Source organism: Marmota flaviventris, chromosome 7 (assembly GCF_047511675.1).
Source record: "Marmota flaviventris isolate mMarFla1 chromosome 7, mMarFla1.hap1, whole genome shotgun sequence".
Lineage (NCBI taxonomy): Eukaryota > Metazoa > Chordata > Mammalia > Rodentia > Sciuridae > Marmota > Marmota flaviventris.
Window position 1 is genome coordinate 69,551,735 of NC_092504.1, and position 18,022 is coordinate 69,569,756.

At 34.7% G+C, this 18,022-nt stretch overlaps 1 protein-coding gene across 4 annotated transcripts in view; it reads right to left on the minus strand.

Moving 5' to 3' along the window:
- Nucleotides 1–18,022, minus strand: part of Mapk10 (mitogen-activated protein kinase 10) — a 184,036-nt gene that overhangs the window by 144,575 nt on the left and 21,439 nt on the right. The window lies entirely within an intron of this gene.

Here is an 18,022-nt window from a genome sequence, read left to right on the forward strand (position 1 = left end):
ACCCAGATGCCCTTCAATAGACGAATGGATTAGAAAAATGTGGCATTTATACACAATGGAGTATTACTCTGCATTAAAAAATGACAAAATCATAGAATTTGTAGGGAAATGGATGGCACTAGAGCAGATTATGCTAAGTGAAGCTAGCCAATCCCTAAAAAACAAATGCCAAATGTCTTCTTTGATATAAGGAGAGTAACTAAGAACAGAGTAGGGACGAAGAGCATGAGAAGAAGATTAACATTAAACAGAGATGAGAGGTGGGAGGGAAAGGGAGAGAAAAGGGATATTGCATGGAAATGGAAGGAGACCCTCAGGGTTATACAAAAGAACATACAGAGGAAATGAGGGGAAAGGGAAAAATAACACAAGGGGGAGAAATGAAGGTCAATAGAGGGGGTAGAGAGAGAAGAGGGGAGGGGAGGGGAGGGGAGGGGGGATAGTAGAGGATAGGAAAGGTAGCAGAACACGACAGTATGGCAATATGTAAATCAATGGATGTGTAATTGATGTGATTCTGCAATCTGTATATGGGCTAAAAATGGGAGTTCATAACCCACTTGAAGCAAAGTGTGAAAGATGATATATCAAGAACTATGTAATGTTTTGAACAACCAACAATAAAAAAATAAATAAAAATTTAAAAAAAGAAATGTCAAAGGAGTCTAGAACACACATAATTAAAATGATCTGCAAAGCACAGAATAATATATGAGAGAAACTACAGGCAACAATTGATCATTCCAACAAAGAGATAAGAGAGCAAATACAGGTACCAAAAGATTACTTCAAGAAAAGAGAGACTCTGAAAAAAATAAAATCAAACAGAAATCCTTGAAATGAAGGAAACAAAAAACAAATTAAAAAAATTTAATAGAATCCATTACCAAAATACTAGATTACTTGGAAGACAGAACTTCAGGCAATGACGGCAAAATATATAAGCTTGAAAATAAAAGAGACTACACAATGAAGATGGTAAGAAACCATGAACAGAACATCCAAGAATTATGGAATAACGTGAAAAGACCAAATCTAAAAATTATCAGGATAGAGGAAGGCACAGAGATTAAAACCCAACAGAATATACAATCTCTTCAATGAAATAATATCAGAAAATTTCCCAAATGTGAGGAATGAAAACCAAATACAAGAGGCTTATAGGACACCAAATGTACAAAACTACGACACAACTATCCACACCAAGGCACATTATAATGAAAATGCCTAGCATACAGAATAAGGATAGAATTTTAAAAGCCCCAAAAGAAAAGCATAAGATTACATACAGGGGAAATTCAATTCAGATCTCAGCAGATTTCTCAACCCTGAACCTCAAAGCTAGGAGATCCTGGAAAAACAAACTCGGAAAGAAAATGGATACCAACCAACAATCTTATATCCGGGAAAATGAATCTTCAGATTTGATGACAAAATAAAAACCTTCCATGATAAACAAAAGTTAAAAGAATTTACAATGAGATAGCCTACACTACAGAACATTCTTGGTAAAATATTCCATAAGGAGGAAATGAAAACCAACAATGAAAATCAGCAAAAGGAGGAACTACGCTAAAGGAAAAGCCAATTCAAAGGAGAAACCTAGTCAAGTTAAAAACCAAAAATAAACCAAAATGACTGGGAATACAAACCATATTTCAATAATATTATGAATGTTAATGGCCTAAACTCATCAGTTAAAAGATGTAGATTTTAAAAGAAAGACCCAACAATATGCTGTCTTCAAGAGACTCAACTCATATGAAAAGACATTCACATACTGAAGCTAAATGGATGGGGGAAAAGATACCACTCACATGGACTACATAAATAGCAAGGGTTTCCATCCTCATACCAGATAAAATTGACTTCAAACCAAAGATAGTCAGAGGGATAAAGAAGGTTATTTCATACTGCGTAAGGGAATCACACATCAACAAGACATAACAATCATAAATATCCATGCCCCAAACAATGGAGCATCCATGTATATCAAACAAACCCTCCTCAATTTCAAGAATCAAATAGACCACAACACAATAAACTGAGTGACTTTAACATACCTCTGTCACTACTGGACAGATATTCCAAACAAAAACTAAACAAAGAAACCACAGAACTTAATAATACAATCAATAATCTAGACTTAACAGACATATACAGAATATTTCATCCATCAACAAATGAATGCACTTTTTTCTCAGCAGCACATGGATCCCTCTCTGAAATAGACCATATCTTATGCCACAAAGTAAGCCTTAGCAAATACAAAATTAGAAGAGAGAGAGAGAGAGAGAGAGAGAGAGAGAGAGAGAGAGAGAGAGAGAGAGATACTACCCTGCATTCTATCAGATCATAATGGAATGAAATTAGATATCAATGATAAAATTAAAAACAGAAGCTACTTCAACACCTGGGGACTAACAATATGCTGTTGAATGACACATAGATAACTGAAGACATCAGGGAAGAGATAAAAAATATTCTTAGAGGTAAATGAACATGCCAATACAACATATCAAAATCTCTGCAACACTATAAAGCCTGTGTTAAGAGGAAAGTTTATTGCATTGAGCTCTTTCATTAAAAGAATAAAAAGTCAAAAGGATGGGGGAAAAGATAGTTTGTAGTCAACAAACTACATTACATACATTACATCTCAATGCTCCATAAAAAGAAGAACAAATCAACACCAAAAGTAGTATAATATGGGAAATAATTAAAATCAGGGCTGAAATCAATGAATTTGAAACAAACAAAAAAAATTGAAAAAACTAACAAAAAGCTGGTTCTTTGAAAAAATAAATAAAATTGATAAACCCTTAGCCACCCTAAAAAAGGAGAGAAAAATCTCAAATTAACAAAATTCATAATGAAAAAAAGAAATATCAAAATAGACACTATTGAAATACAGAAGATAATTAGAAAGTATTTTGAAAATTTGTACTCCAGTAAAATAGAAAATCCCGAAGATACCCACAAATTTCTAGAGGCATATGATCTGCCCAAATAGAATCAGGAAGACAAACAGAATTTAAATAGATCAATTTCAAGCAAGGAAATAGAAGTTGCCATCAAAAGCTTACCAACCAAGAAAAGCCAGAGACCAGACAGATTCTCAGCCGAGTTCTACAAGATCTCCAAAGAAAAACTAATAACAATACTCCTCAAAAAATTCCATGAAATAGAAAAGGAGGGAACCCTACCAAACTCATTCTATGAGGCTAGTATTACCCTGATTCCAAAACCAAAGACATATCAAAGAAAGATAACTTCAGACAATATCCCTGATGAACATAGATGGAAAAATTCTCAATAAAATAATGGCAAATCGCATACAAAAACATATTTAAAAGACAGCGCAGCATGATCAAGTTGGGCTCATCCCTGGGATGCAAGGTTGGTTCAACATATGGAAATCAATAACGTAATTCATCACATCAATAGACTTAAAGGCAAGAAACATATGATTATGTTTCTTGTTTTAACTTGTTTTTTTTTTTATGTTTTAACTAGGGATAGCAGGAACATATCTCAACATTGTAAAAGCTATCTGTGCTAAGCCCAAGGCCAACATCATTCTAAATGGAGAAAAATTGAAAGCATTCCCTCTAAAAACTGGAACAAGATAGGGATGTCCTCTTCACCACTTCTATTCAACATAGTCCTTGAAACTCTAGCTAGAGCAATTAGAGAGATGAAAGAAATGAAAGGAATACACATAAAAAAAAAGAACTCAACTATCACTATTTGCTGATGACACGATTCTATGTTTAGAAGACCCAAAAAAATTCCACTAGAAAACTTCTAGAACTCATAAAGAATTCAGCAAAGTAGCAGGATATAAAATCAATACCCATAAATGAAATGTATTTTTATACATAAGTGATGAATCCACTGCAAGAGAAATTAGAAAAATTACCCCTTCATAATAGTCACACACATACACACAGACCACACACACACAAAAAAAAAATACTTGGGAATCAATCAAATCAATCTAACAAAAGCAGTGAAAGACCTCTACAATGAAAAGTACAGAACACTAAAGAAAGAAATTAAAGAAGACCCTCAAAGATAGAAAGATCTCCCATGCTCTTGGATAGGCAGAATTAATATAGTCAAAATGGCCATACTATCAAAACTGTTATACAGATTTAATGCAATTCCTATAAAAATCCCAATGACATTCTTCATAGAACTAGAAAAAGCAATCATTAAATTCATTTGGGAAAAAAAAAAAACACCCAGAATAGCCAAGGCAGTCCTTAGCAAGAAGAGTGAAGCAGGAGGCATCACAATACGAGACCTTAAACTGTATAACAGATCAATAGTAACAAAAATGGCATGGTATTGGTACCAAAATAGACATGTAGACCAATGGTACAAAATAGAAGACACAGAGACAAACACACATAAATGTGGCTATCTCATATGAGACAATGGTACCAAAAATATACATTGGAAAACATATAGCCTATTCAACAAATGTTTCTGAGAAAACTGGAAATTCACATGTAGCAGAATGAAACTGAACACCTATTGCTCACCCTGTAAGAAAATAAACTCAAAGTGGGTCAAAGACCTAGGCACTGGAAAAGAGACCCTGCACCTAATAGAAAAAAAAAGTAGAACCAAATCTTCATCATGTTGGCTTAGGACCTGACTTCCTGAACAAGACTCCTAAAGCACAAAAAGTAAAATCAAGAATCAATAAAGGAGATGGATTTAAACTAAAAAGCTTCTTCCCAGCAAAGGAAGGAAACAATAACGTGATGAGAGAGCCTTCAGAATGGGGAAAAAATCTTTACCACACACACCTCTGACAGAGCACTAATCTCCAGGATATATAAAGAACTCAAAATACTTAATACCAAAAAAAAAAAAAAAAAAAAAAAACCCACAAACAACTCAATCAATAAATGGGCTAAGGACCTGAATAGACACTTTACAGAAGAAGATATACAATTGATCAACAAACATAGGAAAAAATGTTCACCATCTCTAGTAATTAGAGAAATGCAAATCAGAACTACTCTAAGATGTCATCTCACTCCAGTCAGAATGCCAATTATCAAGAATATAAGCAATAATAAGTGTTGGAGAGGATGTGTCTTCTCCATAGCATCTATCAGTTGTAATGGTAATAAATTTGCGGCAGTTTGTAAAATGAGAACTGAATATATGGAGGTGCTAAATTCAGATTATTCTATCAATTAGTTTGATAATGAAGGAAGGAGATAAAGAGAAGCTGTTTGGAGGCAAACACATTGTAAATACATATCCATTTTTAGAAATTGTGAATTTGCCCAGAGGTCTTCTTCAGGCAGGAAAGAAAAAGCTACAACTGATAAATTGCAAAGAACAACTAACAACTTCCTGTGGGGAAGAGATTGAATCACAAACACAGGTGGGCAGTCAGCCTGGGGTTTCTTCTCATAAATGAACTCACACCAAGCAGGGGAGACTGCAATATCAAAAAGGAGGAGGAAAGGGAAATTGAGAGTTCACTTACCTAAGACCATCTGTTTTCTCTGGAAAGTGGGAGGTAAGGCCTGTGGCAAAGAATAGGCTGGTGAAATGGAATTGGGAACTTGCACTTAATTTGTAGAAAGGCTGTAAGAGCCACCCTGGGGAAGGGAATAGGAAGCTAAGGAGACATATAAGGAAAATGGTTGCTGAGCAGGAACAAGAGCCCAGCTGAGGATGAAACTCAGAATCCCATAATGCAGAAAATCAGTGTGATTATGATTCCTCCAGCTGGGTTCAGCCTTCCAGCAGGAGCATAGAAAGCAGCCAATTGAGCCGATCTGGATGAGGGTTTGGAAAACAGCTACAGAGAACAAGGAGATGAGAAAATAGAAAGCATTTGACAATCTCTTTAATCATTCCTCAGTTACAAGGTAAGGTAAGAAAAACTAATCCAGCAGGAAAGTGATAGGCTCAGACAAGGGAGAGATCTTAAAAGATATGTACAAAGGGAGAGGAAGGGGATGGGAGACAAGAGGTAATGTTAATGTGAAAACAATTTAGCTTTTTATTTTTCTCTGCTCTTTAATTCTTTCCACCTTCTTACATGTCTTAAGTGAATGCTCAACATACTAGATCTATTAATCTTCTCCACACTAATTATTTTCCAACATTTTTTTTTTTTGCTACCTATTGAGTTTCTCTCATTAGTCACTTGAAATCTGAGGTTCATTCATTTGGTATCAGCTACTAGCCCATGAGGCATAGGTGTGTGAATTACAAAAGGTATCTTCCCTGGGGGAAGGTGGCCATGCACCATGGCGGGTTGCTGGGAAGGTGGGGGCAAAGCTAAAATCAACCTCTGTCATCCTCTCTCATCTCTCTGCTCTTGGGCAGGGGACACATTTCCTGACCATAGTCTTCTGTCCTGGATGAACCCAAAGAAAATATTTTTTTAAATATGTGTGGGTGGTATCTCCCTGGAATGGGAGTAAAGTCTTGATTTTATAAGTGGACATAATAAAATCTTCTGTGAAAACCACTTTTAATAATAAGAAGGGTATAAACCAGGAAAAACATCACTAAGAGAACCCTAAGGTATATATGCCTTTAACAAAAAGAAAACCCATGTCAAAGAAAATGGCTAAATTCCCTTTCTGAGGTGATTTAAAATGCTCCCATGGAACACAGAAGCCTATAATGCAGTGGTTCAGTGCTGGGTTCGTAACTTTTGACACAGTAAGTGAAAATCACTTGACAAGGTCAAATATTTTACATAAATTTAAATCCCATTGCAGGAGAGAATATGAATCTGGGAGTAGAAAACAGACAAAGGAAATGATAGGGCTGTCACTCCATCTTCCAGACTAAAAGATAGCTTCCTTTGTCCTTGGCTGCCACATTCAAATCTGTGCTTAGCAAGACAGCTCCGACTCTATAAACAGAATGTGACGCTGTAACAGGCCTGAGGCATGACTTGGTACCTTCCCTCTGAGATTTATAAAAAGCTCCTCTCAGTGTTGGTATCTTTAGTTACAATATTTATAACACATGTGCTCCTTTATTATAAAACAATCCACCTTATCTACAGATGGGATAAACAGGTTTCTTAGAGAATAATTTTTGGAATCTGAGAAACATCAATTGTCATCTGTTATTTAGCGTAATCTAAATATGAAACTGTCACCTTTCTGGGAGGAATTGTGGCTTTTCCAAAATGCATTGAATAGTGCAGAATTAAGCATTTACATATCTCCATTTGGGTCATTTTTTAATATAACTATATGCTTAAACAATTAGTTGGTATTTATACATCAAGCAGAATAGTACAGGAACTGTTAACTGATGTTATTTTGGAAATGAAAATATCTATGAATGTCACAGAAGATAGATCATAAAAGAGTAAGATGGTGGAATGTGATGATCATTATTCTCCAAAGTATAGTTATGAAGACACAAATTGGTGTGAATACACTGTGTATACAACAAGAGATATGAAAACTTGTGCTCTATATGTGTAATAAGAATCATAATGCATTCCGCTGTTATATATAAATTTTAAAAAATTTAAAAAGAGTAAGATCAGTATCAGTGAACCATTTCATCTTTGGGACTGAAATAAAACTGAAAAATAGATAAAACTGTTCACTAATTATTTTTTCCAATAGAAACCTTAGTAGTTTTACCAATAAATTATTTACAGGGAAGTCAGTTATCTGCAAATGAATAATTATTTATGGAAATTTGAATGACTATTTTTTGCCTCTGCCAAGAAAAATGGGCTACAAATTCTTGCTGTCAGTTTATACTAAAGGGATGTAAATTAATTACAACTGAAGAATGACAGAATTCAAAATAAATGTCCATTCCAAAGCCAAATATAATTTTTAAGATTATGTACTATCAACCCCACCAGTATCAGTTATCACACTTACACTTATTTACACATATGAACTCACATAGCTTCTAGTTAGCACACAAAATATTAATTTCATTTGTGTGTTTGTGCATGTGCGTGCAGACACACATGTGTGTAAATTATTTTCTTCCTGAGAGCATACTGTCATCAACTTCTACCTATTATTTTTCAAAGCACCGTGTTTTCTCTGTGAAGAAAAAAAGAAATGAGAACTGATATTTACAAGTCTTACTCATCAATTGAGAAATATGAAAATATTTGAAGCCTGTGCTAAGCCAAGGGGCCAAGAAGAATAGAAAATGTGGAAGAACACAGTGTCTTACTCTGTCATATTCCACTGAGCCATTATTACCTCTTACAAGTATGAAGACCATATTTGAAACTCAATGTTCCTTTTCTCAAGAAGGTTGCAATTAAGGATCTAAATGGCAATATAAATGGGAAATAGCAGTGATGCCGAATGTGCTGATATTCCAGATGCAGATGAGAGGGTAATCATTTCTACTGGTCAAGGGCTAAATGGAAATGTGTGATTAAAGCTGCATCATTTAGGGTAATGGCTCATTAGAAACTCTTAAGAAGAGAAATGTGCCACAGGAGCTTGAATGATGTTTCCAGAAACAAAATAAAAAAATCATTTGGGGCCCATTGATCAAGTCCTTTTTTGTGTTATTCAGGAAGTCTAATGCTTTGGCAAACATTCTGGATGATTTTACCCATCTGTGTTATTATCCATCATCCTCTTAATCATAAAATACTTCCATCCAAATTCTGTGCTTAAAGATGATTAGCTGGGTCTTTGTAGCTACATTATACATTTAAAAACTAATATTTAAAATATATATTATAAATAATATTGGAAGCCCAAGCAAAAAATAGAAAAAAAATAGTTTAAATGCTATTTTGCCAGACCGACCAAGTATTAACAAAGTCATTTTATTAAATCCTAAATTCATTACCTAATAATTAAGTAACAGTTACAATCAGGTATCTTCCCAGCTCATGTATGCTGATCTTTTGCAATGCTCCATTGTTATAAAAGTGTAACTTAAGGCCACCTTCCTTGAATCTACTAAAAGTCATGATAATTATTGATTGATTAGGCAATTTTTATGTATAGCTTGTTTTGTACTCTCTTGGGGGTAGGGGGTTCTGTGAGATAATATTTTCTCCATTTTACTGATGCATAACCCAAGGTTCTGAGCACTGAAAATTAAATGCTATCATTGATAAAGCATAATGGAAAACTCAACTATATGCTTCTAACTAAAATGACCAAAGATGATAACATTAGGTATCCTGAAGTACTATTTTCTATAATATTTAAATGAGCAAATAATTTTCAGAATCCTGAGAACTTACTCAATTTTCATTCTAATATTCAGCAGAAAGAAATATATATTGAATATGTTTCTGTTATGTACCCTAACATGACCATGTTTCAGTCTCTTTTGTTCTGGGGTATATTGACAGATGTTCACTTACCTCTTCCAGCCATTTTATAAATGTATGTAATTAGTTCAAGGCTTATTAAATCTGAGTGCAGATAAAGTAGCTCAAATTCATCACCAAGATGGGAAAAGTTGCTGAGAACATGAGTGAGACAATAATGACTTTTAAAAATAAAAATGAGTGGATTAAAATGAAAGGAGTTTCAATAAAACGTGTTTTTCAAAGCATATGGAGGCTATTACCACTGGATTCCACAAACAGAGATTGTTCTGCAAATATAATTTGACTTGGCATTATTATAGTAACATATTTGAGCATTTGAACAAACTCAGAGATTTTTTTGTGTTTGGATAAGTGTTCTATCCCACCCATAATAATTCTGCCTACAAGTATCAGTACTACATAGAAGCATGAAGGTAAAGGAGAAAGCTGCTCCATAATAGAAAAACCTAAAGTAAAACAAGCTATAAAAATACCTCTTCGTTCTACATCCTTATCAGAAGAGCATCTGGAGAGAAGTTTTGATTCTGACATCACATTATTAATGGCATTAAAGAGACTTAATGTTGACAGATGTATTAACCATTTCTCCCCCCAAGTCTCTTACATATTAGATGTATAGTAACCGATATGGAATTATAAGAGATACAGCAAAGAAATTAGCAGAATGTGCCTACTGACTCCAACAACAATTATCAGAGTTACAGGGATCAGAGTCAGGAATTTGTAAGATGTTTTGGTTGCTACCCTTGGCAGGACATCTTTGAATGTTCCTCCTGATGTCTTCGATATTTGGATCTTACCTATTTGAATTACTAACAAAATTCACCTCTTTCAATGTCAACAGCACTGTCAATAGAGTCCACTCTCAAATGATGATGCATAGGGGATACAAACCTCTGGAACAACAAGAGACAGATCCCTTCTTCAGTAGACTGGACCAGCTAGGGAGAGAATTTCATAAAGCCCAACAAGTTAGGAATAACAACCCCTCTGGTCAACTTTGAAGCAGATATGGAAAAAGAGACCTTCAGTAGCTTCTCCAAAAGGAATTTGGGGACCATGTCTCTTAGGGAAACTGTTGGGTAGGAAATGGGGTCAGCAGAAGAGTTGGAGCCCCTCAGCCCCACCTAGCATCTTCCTATGAGGGGAAACTGGCTCATCTTGTAGTTAAAGGGAGAAAGCTAGACAACTACGGGAGAATTGAAGATCCTGAAAAGAAAGTCCCCAAAGGCTGGAGCTGTAGTTCAGTAGTAAAGCGCTTGCCTCACATGTGTGAGGCACTGGGTTTGATCCTCAACACCACATAAAAATAAACTAAGATACTGTGTGTCCATCTATAACTAAAACAAATGTTTTTTAAAAAAAGTTAAAAAAAAAGAAAGTCTCTGAAATTGGGCATCACAATAGCCCAAGGGACTAACCTGACTTAAAGTTAACTAGTTGCTAGTTAACATTTCATTAGCATTGCAGTTTGCTATCCCTCTGTGCATTTTTTGGTGGGGGGAATGGAAAATTTAGGATTGGGCAGTAGAAAGGAAATTAGGTCAAATTCAACTGCCAGTCAAGTTGCCTATCAAGCCCAGTTCTACCCAGAGGCGAAAAGGGAAAACTAGCACAGATCAATAAAAGCAAGCTACACCATGTAGATGGGACCTTGAGATACTTCATAACGTGGCTGACTGTGCTCTATCTGGGTGAACTTACACTTTCAATAAACCTTTGCTTTGCTTACCAAACTCCTGTGTCTCACTCAGTTCTTTGTCCGGGTTGTCAAGAACATGGACCTATCACCCCTCAGAGAATTCTTGCCTATATGCCAGTAACATCATTGCATCTTTTTTTTTTTCATCAGTTTAAATCCTATTTGGGGAGTAAGTAAGGTTAAACTACTTATGTTTTTGTAAACATATGTACCAAGATAATATGGATACAATATCAGACTCAGGCCAATAAAGGATCCACTAGATAAAATGTTGTAAAATAAAAAAAGTAACAGTGTTCCTTCCTGAATGTTTTTGATCCCTATCTCCCTAAGGTGAGGGCCATAAATAGACACATACTTTTTAAGCCAAAAGAATAGGGATTTGAGATTTTTTACAATCTTCCTAACCCTTAAATTGACTAAGCTGCTAGAATATTGCTTACCAGATCACTAAAGCCACTAGCATACTCTTATCAAAAGAAGGCAATGAGATAAGCCATAAGCACTTTTTCAAATATGAATACGCCAACAGCTTAGTTTTGCTGAACATGCCTAACAATTTAAATATTAGTTTGCTTATCTGCATAGTTTCATTACTGCAGACCTCAAACTGAAGGACATCTATCAGAAATGGTTTTTCAGTTTTTTGTGGAAAATCAGAAAGATATATCTCAAAATATTATATTTATATATATTTATATATTTAAAATAATATATATCATGTATATTTGATTAAACTAATCCTTTGGGTTGGTAAATACACACACACACACACACACACACACACATACACACATATATATTCATATAATATGATAACCATGTATTGGCTATTTACAAATGTACATGGATATGTATTTCATTGAAGGTTAACTAATTCATTGAATTACTTCCAGAGCATTTCATAACTATAGTTCTTTCAACTTTGGTTAAAACATCTGCTAAATAATTGGTATTTCAGAAAAAATTAGCTAACATAAAATGATCATCTTATTTCTAAATATCCAATTTTCAAGGTATGATTTTTTTTATAATAAGCCACCATAATTCTGTACTTTTATCTCTACTAAACTTATATCCTTGCTAAAAATATCCTGCTAAACACCACCTCACATAATTGAATTGGGACCACATTCAAGTTGATTTTACACTAAGGAAAAAATGTGGTTTTATATCCTATCATTTAAAACTATACAATCAGCTTTTTTTGCATAATGAGCACACCAAACTTGGACAGTCTTCTCAACTAAGTTGTCGACTTTTGTCATCACTTTCGCTGTCACTTTGAATCATCTTTGGAGAAAGAAATGAGACACATAAAATGTTCCTAGGCTTGGCAAAGAACAGCAGGATGGAAGTGAGAACAGACAATGAAATCCTGGCTGTTGATTTCTTCCTATGATTGTTTATTCGGTCTAGGGCTGGAAGTAGGATAAAACACTAAATGAGACTTTTTCCTGATGATGGGGACAGTGTTCTGAAATTATTTGTTCAACTGGCTCCTGAAAGGTTGTTAAAAACTCATCTTAAATATTACTTTATAATTCCCACCTATGAAGTTGCACAGGACTCAGTTCACACAGTAAAGCAGAACGATTCTCATTGTTTCTACTTCAACAGATAATCTTTCTTTTCCTCAGAGATAGAAGGAAAATCTTCATTGTTCCCAATAATGACATTTTTGCACTATCATTCATGGTAAATAAAAAAAAATAGTAGTGGTCTATTTCTTTTGAAGACATTTTATTATTGCCCTTTCCACCTAATGATAACTAAGTAATAAAATAGTTAAAAGAGGGTTAAGAAATAGCAAGAACCAGTTACAAACTAATGGTAACTGGAACAGTGGAAATAAGACTCCATTTCAAGCAAGATCAGAAATTGGTGCTTCTGTGACAGAAGTACCAATATGTCAACATTTATACTTGAGAAGCAGAATCTTTCTTGCACAGGTGCGTGAACATGACACACATACACATAGACACACAATTTTATAGAGACATATGCAAAAACATTTTTTGATGAAATCTCTTTGCAACCAGTTCCTCCATGTTTTATTCCTGTTTCAAAGAAAATTAAGTAAAATTAATGAATGTTTAGCTTCAGTTTGTCTCCTAGAGAACCCAATCAATTTCCTAGCTTCCAATTTTAACCAGTAACTACACTTGAGATTGTTTAAGAATATTTAAGATACTATGTGAATCTGACAATTGTCATGAACATAGGAAATGTCTGTAGAACATGCCTGGGAAGGGACATGTGTTTGACATCAAAGAGGCAGAGGAAGAAAAATGGGGGGTTAGAGGAGGAGTGTACTTCCCAGCAGTTTCTTAGCTCAAGATGTAAATAGTGGGAAGACTGCTCCTCAGCAAGATGGATAACCAAGGAAATTCAACAGTGGTCAGTAAAAGAAATCAAAGAGATGAAGAAAGTTGGAAACTTCAAACATAATATAAGAAACAATATGCTAGAGATACACTAGCTTGGCAGGTGGTGGCAGTGGGCACAGCTTCTGAGTTTTGTACAGACAGAAAGGGAAAATGCTATGGAAAAAATAAATTGCTGTACTGGGTGGGGTGACACACACCTACAATCCCAGCAGATCTGGATCCGGAGGCTGAGACAGGAAGATTATGATTTCAAAGCCAGCCTCAGCAAAGGCGAGGCACTAAGTAATTCAGTGAGACCCTGTCTCTAAATAAAATACAAAATAGGACTGGGGATGTGCTCCTGAATTCAATCGAGCACAAAATAGGGCTGGGGATGTGCTCCTGAATTCAATCCCTGATAGCCCCCCAAAAAATAAATAAATAAAAATAAATTGCTTAGGGAACCTGTGGAATAGAGAGGGAGACTGATCTTAACCAGAGATGGTAGAGGAGTTGTTGAGTAAAAAGTCCCCCAAATTGCTAGGCCCAAAGGTAGAAAGTCAGGTTACCAGATGAACCATGGTCATCATAGCAGGAGTCAGTTTTAAGTGGCTGTGCAGAAGCAACCAGAGAAGAGAGATCAGGAACTCATAGAGGAAGTTGTCAATCTGACTCAGCAGTCATATATTGTGGGGTCCAGAGTATGCCTGGGCCAGTGTGACTGAAACAGAATCATGCCCAGAGTGAATTGGACTTGGGATACCAAACAAACAGAGCTCCCCTTGTTGCTGGAATCCCATGTGAGCTATTGGGATAATGTCAATAAGTGGTTAGATAGGTGCATCTACACTCCAGGTTTGATCCTGGGTAATTCACATTCATAGTGGTGTAGAGGTTTAAACTCTGAGCCAGACATCCAGCAGAGATCAGCATCTCCCCAACAACGGGAGGTGTGGATCAAATCTCAAATACCCACCAAAAGATTTTCAAAGTTCAGCCAAGACTAAATCCCAACTACAGGAACCTCTAATTTAGAACTTTATACAAGCCCCACTACAGGGGTATACACCACTTGTCAGTATTCTTCAGTCTACCCTACCCTATACTGGGAGACAGGAAGCTAAGAATTACTTACAACCAGCTTTGGCTCCTAGCAACAATGACTGGCAGCTTGGTGAAAAACACAAAGACATTGAACTTAACAGCCCTTGACCCAAAGGTTACAGAGTCCAAAAATAAATACAAAGAATGCAAATCAATCCTTGCCAACAGTTTTGACCACCTAGGGTACATAAGCCCTTTATTTTTCTCATTAAGAATTTTTATATTTTTCCCTATCCACCCAATTTTTATTCATTTTAAAAATTTAAATTTAAATTTCTAAATTAAATTGAATTAAATTTTTTGCTTGTACCATTCTGCATGACTATGGGTATAGGCATGGGAATGTATACATGTTCTCACTGGATGGGTAAGGTTAAATATCAAATATATATATATATATATATATATATATATATATATATATATATATATTGCATATATAATATATATTTTCATATATTTTACCTAGATTTTATTGCTTTATTCTTCACCCATTTATTATTTAGCCTTGGTTGACTTTGGAGGGATAAAATTTTACATGAATTTAGTTATTTGGACCATTCATACCTTGACTTTTTTTCCTCTTACTGTCCCTTCTTCATTCTCTTCTACCATTAATAGCTGAATTTTCTTGTTCCCTCTTTCATTATTGTATTACCTTTAGTTATTTTTATTCCTCCTTCTTTATAGCCATCATTGGCTACCTATCTCTTGCTTCTCCTCTGTTTACTTTTTAAATATTTTAAACTTTATCTTGCTTTCCTCCCTTATTTTCTCTTCACTTAAGAAAATATAATTTCACTATGTGATAGAGTTAGGTAGTCTATGTATTTTCTATCCCATTCATATTGTTGTTTAATGTCTGATTTAGTTGGTTTTTGTTGTTGTTGTCGAGTTGTTGTTGGGTGCTGAGGTTAATTGCTAACCCACATTCCTGTACAGGTGATAATTAATGTTATAGAAGTCAAAGTAGATGCTAAACATTTATTTTAAGAACATACATCTGTTGCTAACATTATTGTTTTTCCAGGTTCTCTCCATCTCCAATAAGGGCTGGAAATTGATTGGGATACCTCAAGTTCAGAGAATAGGGAGTATTACTGCTAAGCAATATTCACAACTCATGCAAGTAACAGTAACCCTCCCTCCACACGAAAACTAGCATCACTTAGGCCTCAAAAATACTTCAACATAAAAACTAGAGAGGGACCAAACCAACAACCAGGTCCCAAGTAGGAACAACTAGAAGGGGACCTCATGTACCAATCCTGGAAAACAACTCACACATTAGAAACAGAGAAGTCCCTCGAATAAAAAGGTAACTACATGCAAAGGAACATATAAAAGAAGAAAGGTAACTAACGTCAATTGATGCATAAGTCAAAACCCTTGAGGAAACAGGCAATCAAAACTTCCCTCAAAATTCACAATCCCCCAACAAAGTAATCCATAGATATAGAACTGGATGAAATTCCAGAGAGAAACTATGAAAAATTTATTAAAAGCTAAAAAAAAGAAAAAAAAATCTCTAATAGATGAAGCTCAGTAGAAGGATAACCAACTAAATTAAAGTCCAGACAGAAATAAATATAGCAAACAAACCAAAAGGGCAGGAAATAACAAACATCTCTTCATAATAACACTAACTGTAGTGGTCTCAGCTACCCAGTTAAAAGATATAGATTGGCTGAATGGATTTAAAAACAAGATCCAACTCTATGCTGCTTGCAAAAGATTCATCTCTTAGGCAAAGACATCCATAGGCTGAAAGTAAAAGGATAGAAAAATATTCAATGCAAATGGAGTCCCAAAACCAGCAGAACTGGCTATTCTCATATTTGAAGAAGCAGACTTCAAACAGAAATTAATCAGATAATACAAAGAAAGTCACTACATACTGGTAAAGGAAATGATCCAACAAGAAAATATAATGATAGTAAATATATATGCCCTACATATCAGTGTACCTAATTACATTAAAAAATAATTTTGGCATTAAATCCCAGATAGTTTGAACAACACTTAAATTAAGAATGTATCAGGAGAAATGATAGGAGAAATAAAGAAATTCTTAGAAACTAATGAGAACAGAGATACAACATATCAAAGTATCCAAAACAATATGAAAGCAGTTTTAAGAAGAAACTTTATAACATTGAATTTCTACAATAAAACAATAGCAAGTTCCCAAATAAGTAAGCTTATGCTCCACCTCAAAGTCTTAGAAAAAATTAATTAATGCCCAAATCAATAGAAGACAGGAAATAATTTAATTCAGAGCCAAAATCAATGCTATTGAGAATAAAAACCAACACAAAGTATCAATAAAACAAAAAAGATCCTTCAAAAAGAAATGAAATTAATAAATCCTTAACCAAACTAAGCAAAAGAAAGAGAGGATTCATATAAACAAAATCAGAGGTGAAAAGGGAGATACCATTCAGACACTGCTAACAATTGGAGAATCATTAGAAACCATTTTGAAAATTTATATTTTAAAAATGGAATGTCTAGAAAACATTAGAATTTTCTAGACAAAATTCTATGACCTGCCCAAACTAATACAGGAAGTTAAAGAAAACCTAAACAGACCAATATCAAATAATAAAATCAAAACAGCAATTAAAAACCTTCCACAAAGAAAATATCAGGACCAGATAAATTTTCAACTGAGTTCTGCCAGACTTTTAAAGAAGAAATAACACCAGTCTGTCTCAGATTTTCACATGAAATTGAAAGGGAGTGACTACTTCCAAATATATTCTATGATATTCAAATCAGACAAACATACATCAAGGAATGAAAACTACAGACCAATATCCCTGATAAACATAGACGCAATAATCCTCAAAATAACATTAGCAAATCACTTTCAAAAACAATTCAAGATGATAATACTCAATGATCAAGAGATTCCAGTCCAGAGATGCAAGGTTTGTTCAACATATGCAAATCAATAAATATAATTCACCACATAAACAGAATTAAAGACAAAAATTGTATGATCATATCACCCCCACCCCCAGCCAAACACACACACAAAGAGCAAATCATCCAATCAGGGAATGGTCGAAAGAAGGAAACAAATATTTTTCAAAAGAAGAAACACAAATGACCAACAAATATATGAAAAAGAATTGTGATGAGGGAAATGTCAATCAAGACCACATTAAATTTTCTCTCTCTCCAGTTAGAAAGGCAATGAGCAAGACGACAAATAATAATACTACAGGGATGCAGCCACATCAATGTTTACAGCAGCTTAACTTACAATTGCTAAACTATGGAGCCAACCTAAGTGAATAGAGATGAATGAATAAAGAAAAGTAGAAGAAAGGGACCAGGGGGAGGGAGAAGAGGAGGGAAAGGGGAAATATTGGGGAATGATGCTGATCAAGTCATATTGTTCTATCATGATCATGTACAAATATGTAAAAACCAACCCTAGCATTGTGTGTAATTATAATGCACCAATAAAAATATGGGAACAAAAGATCTACAAGA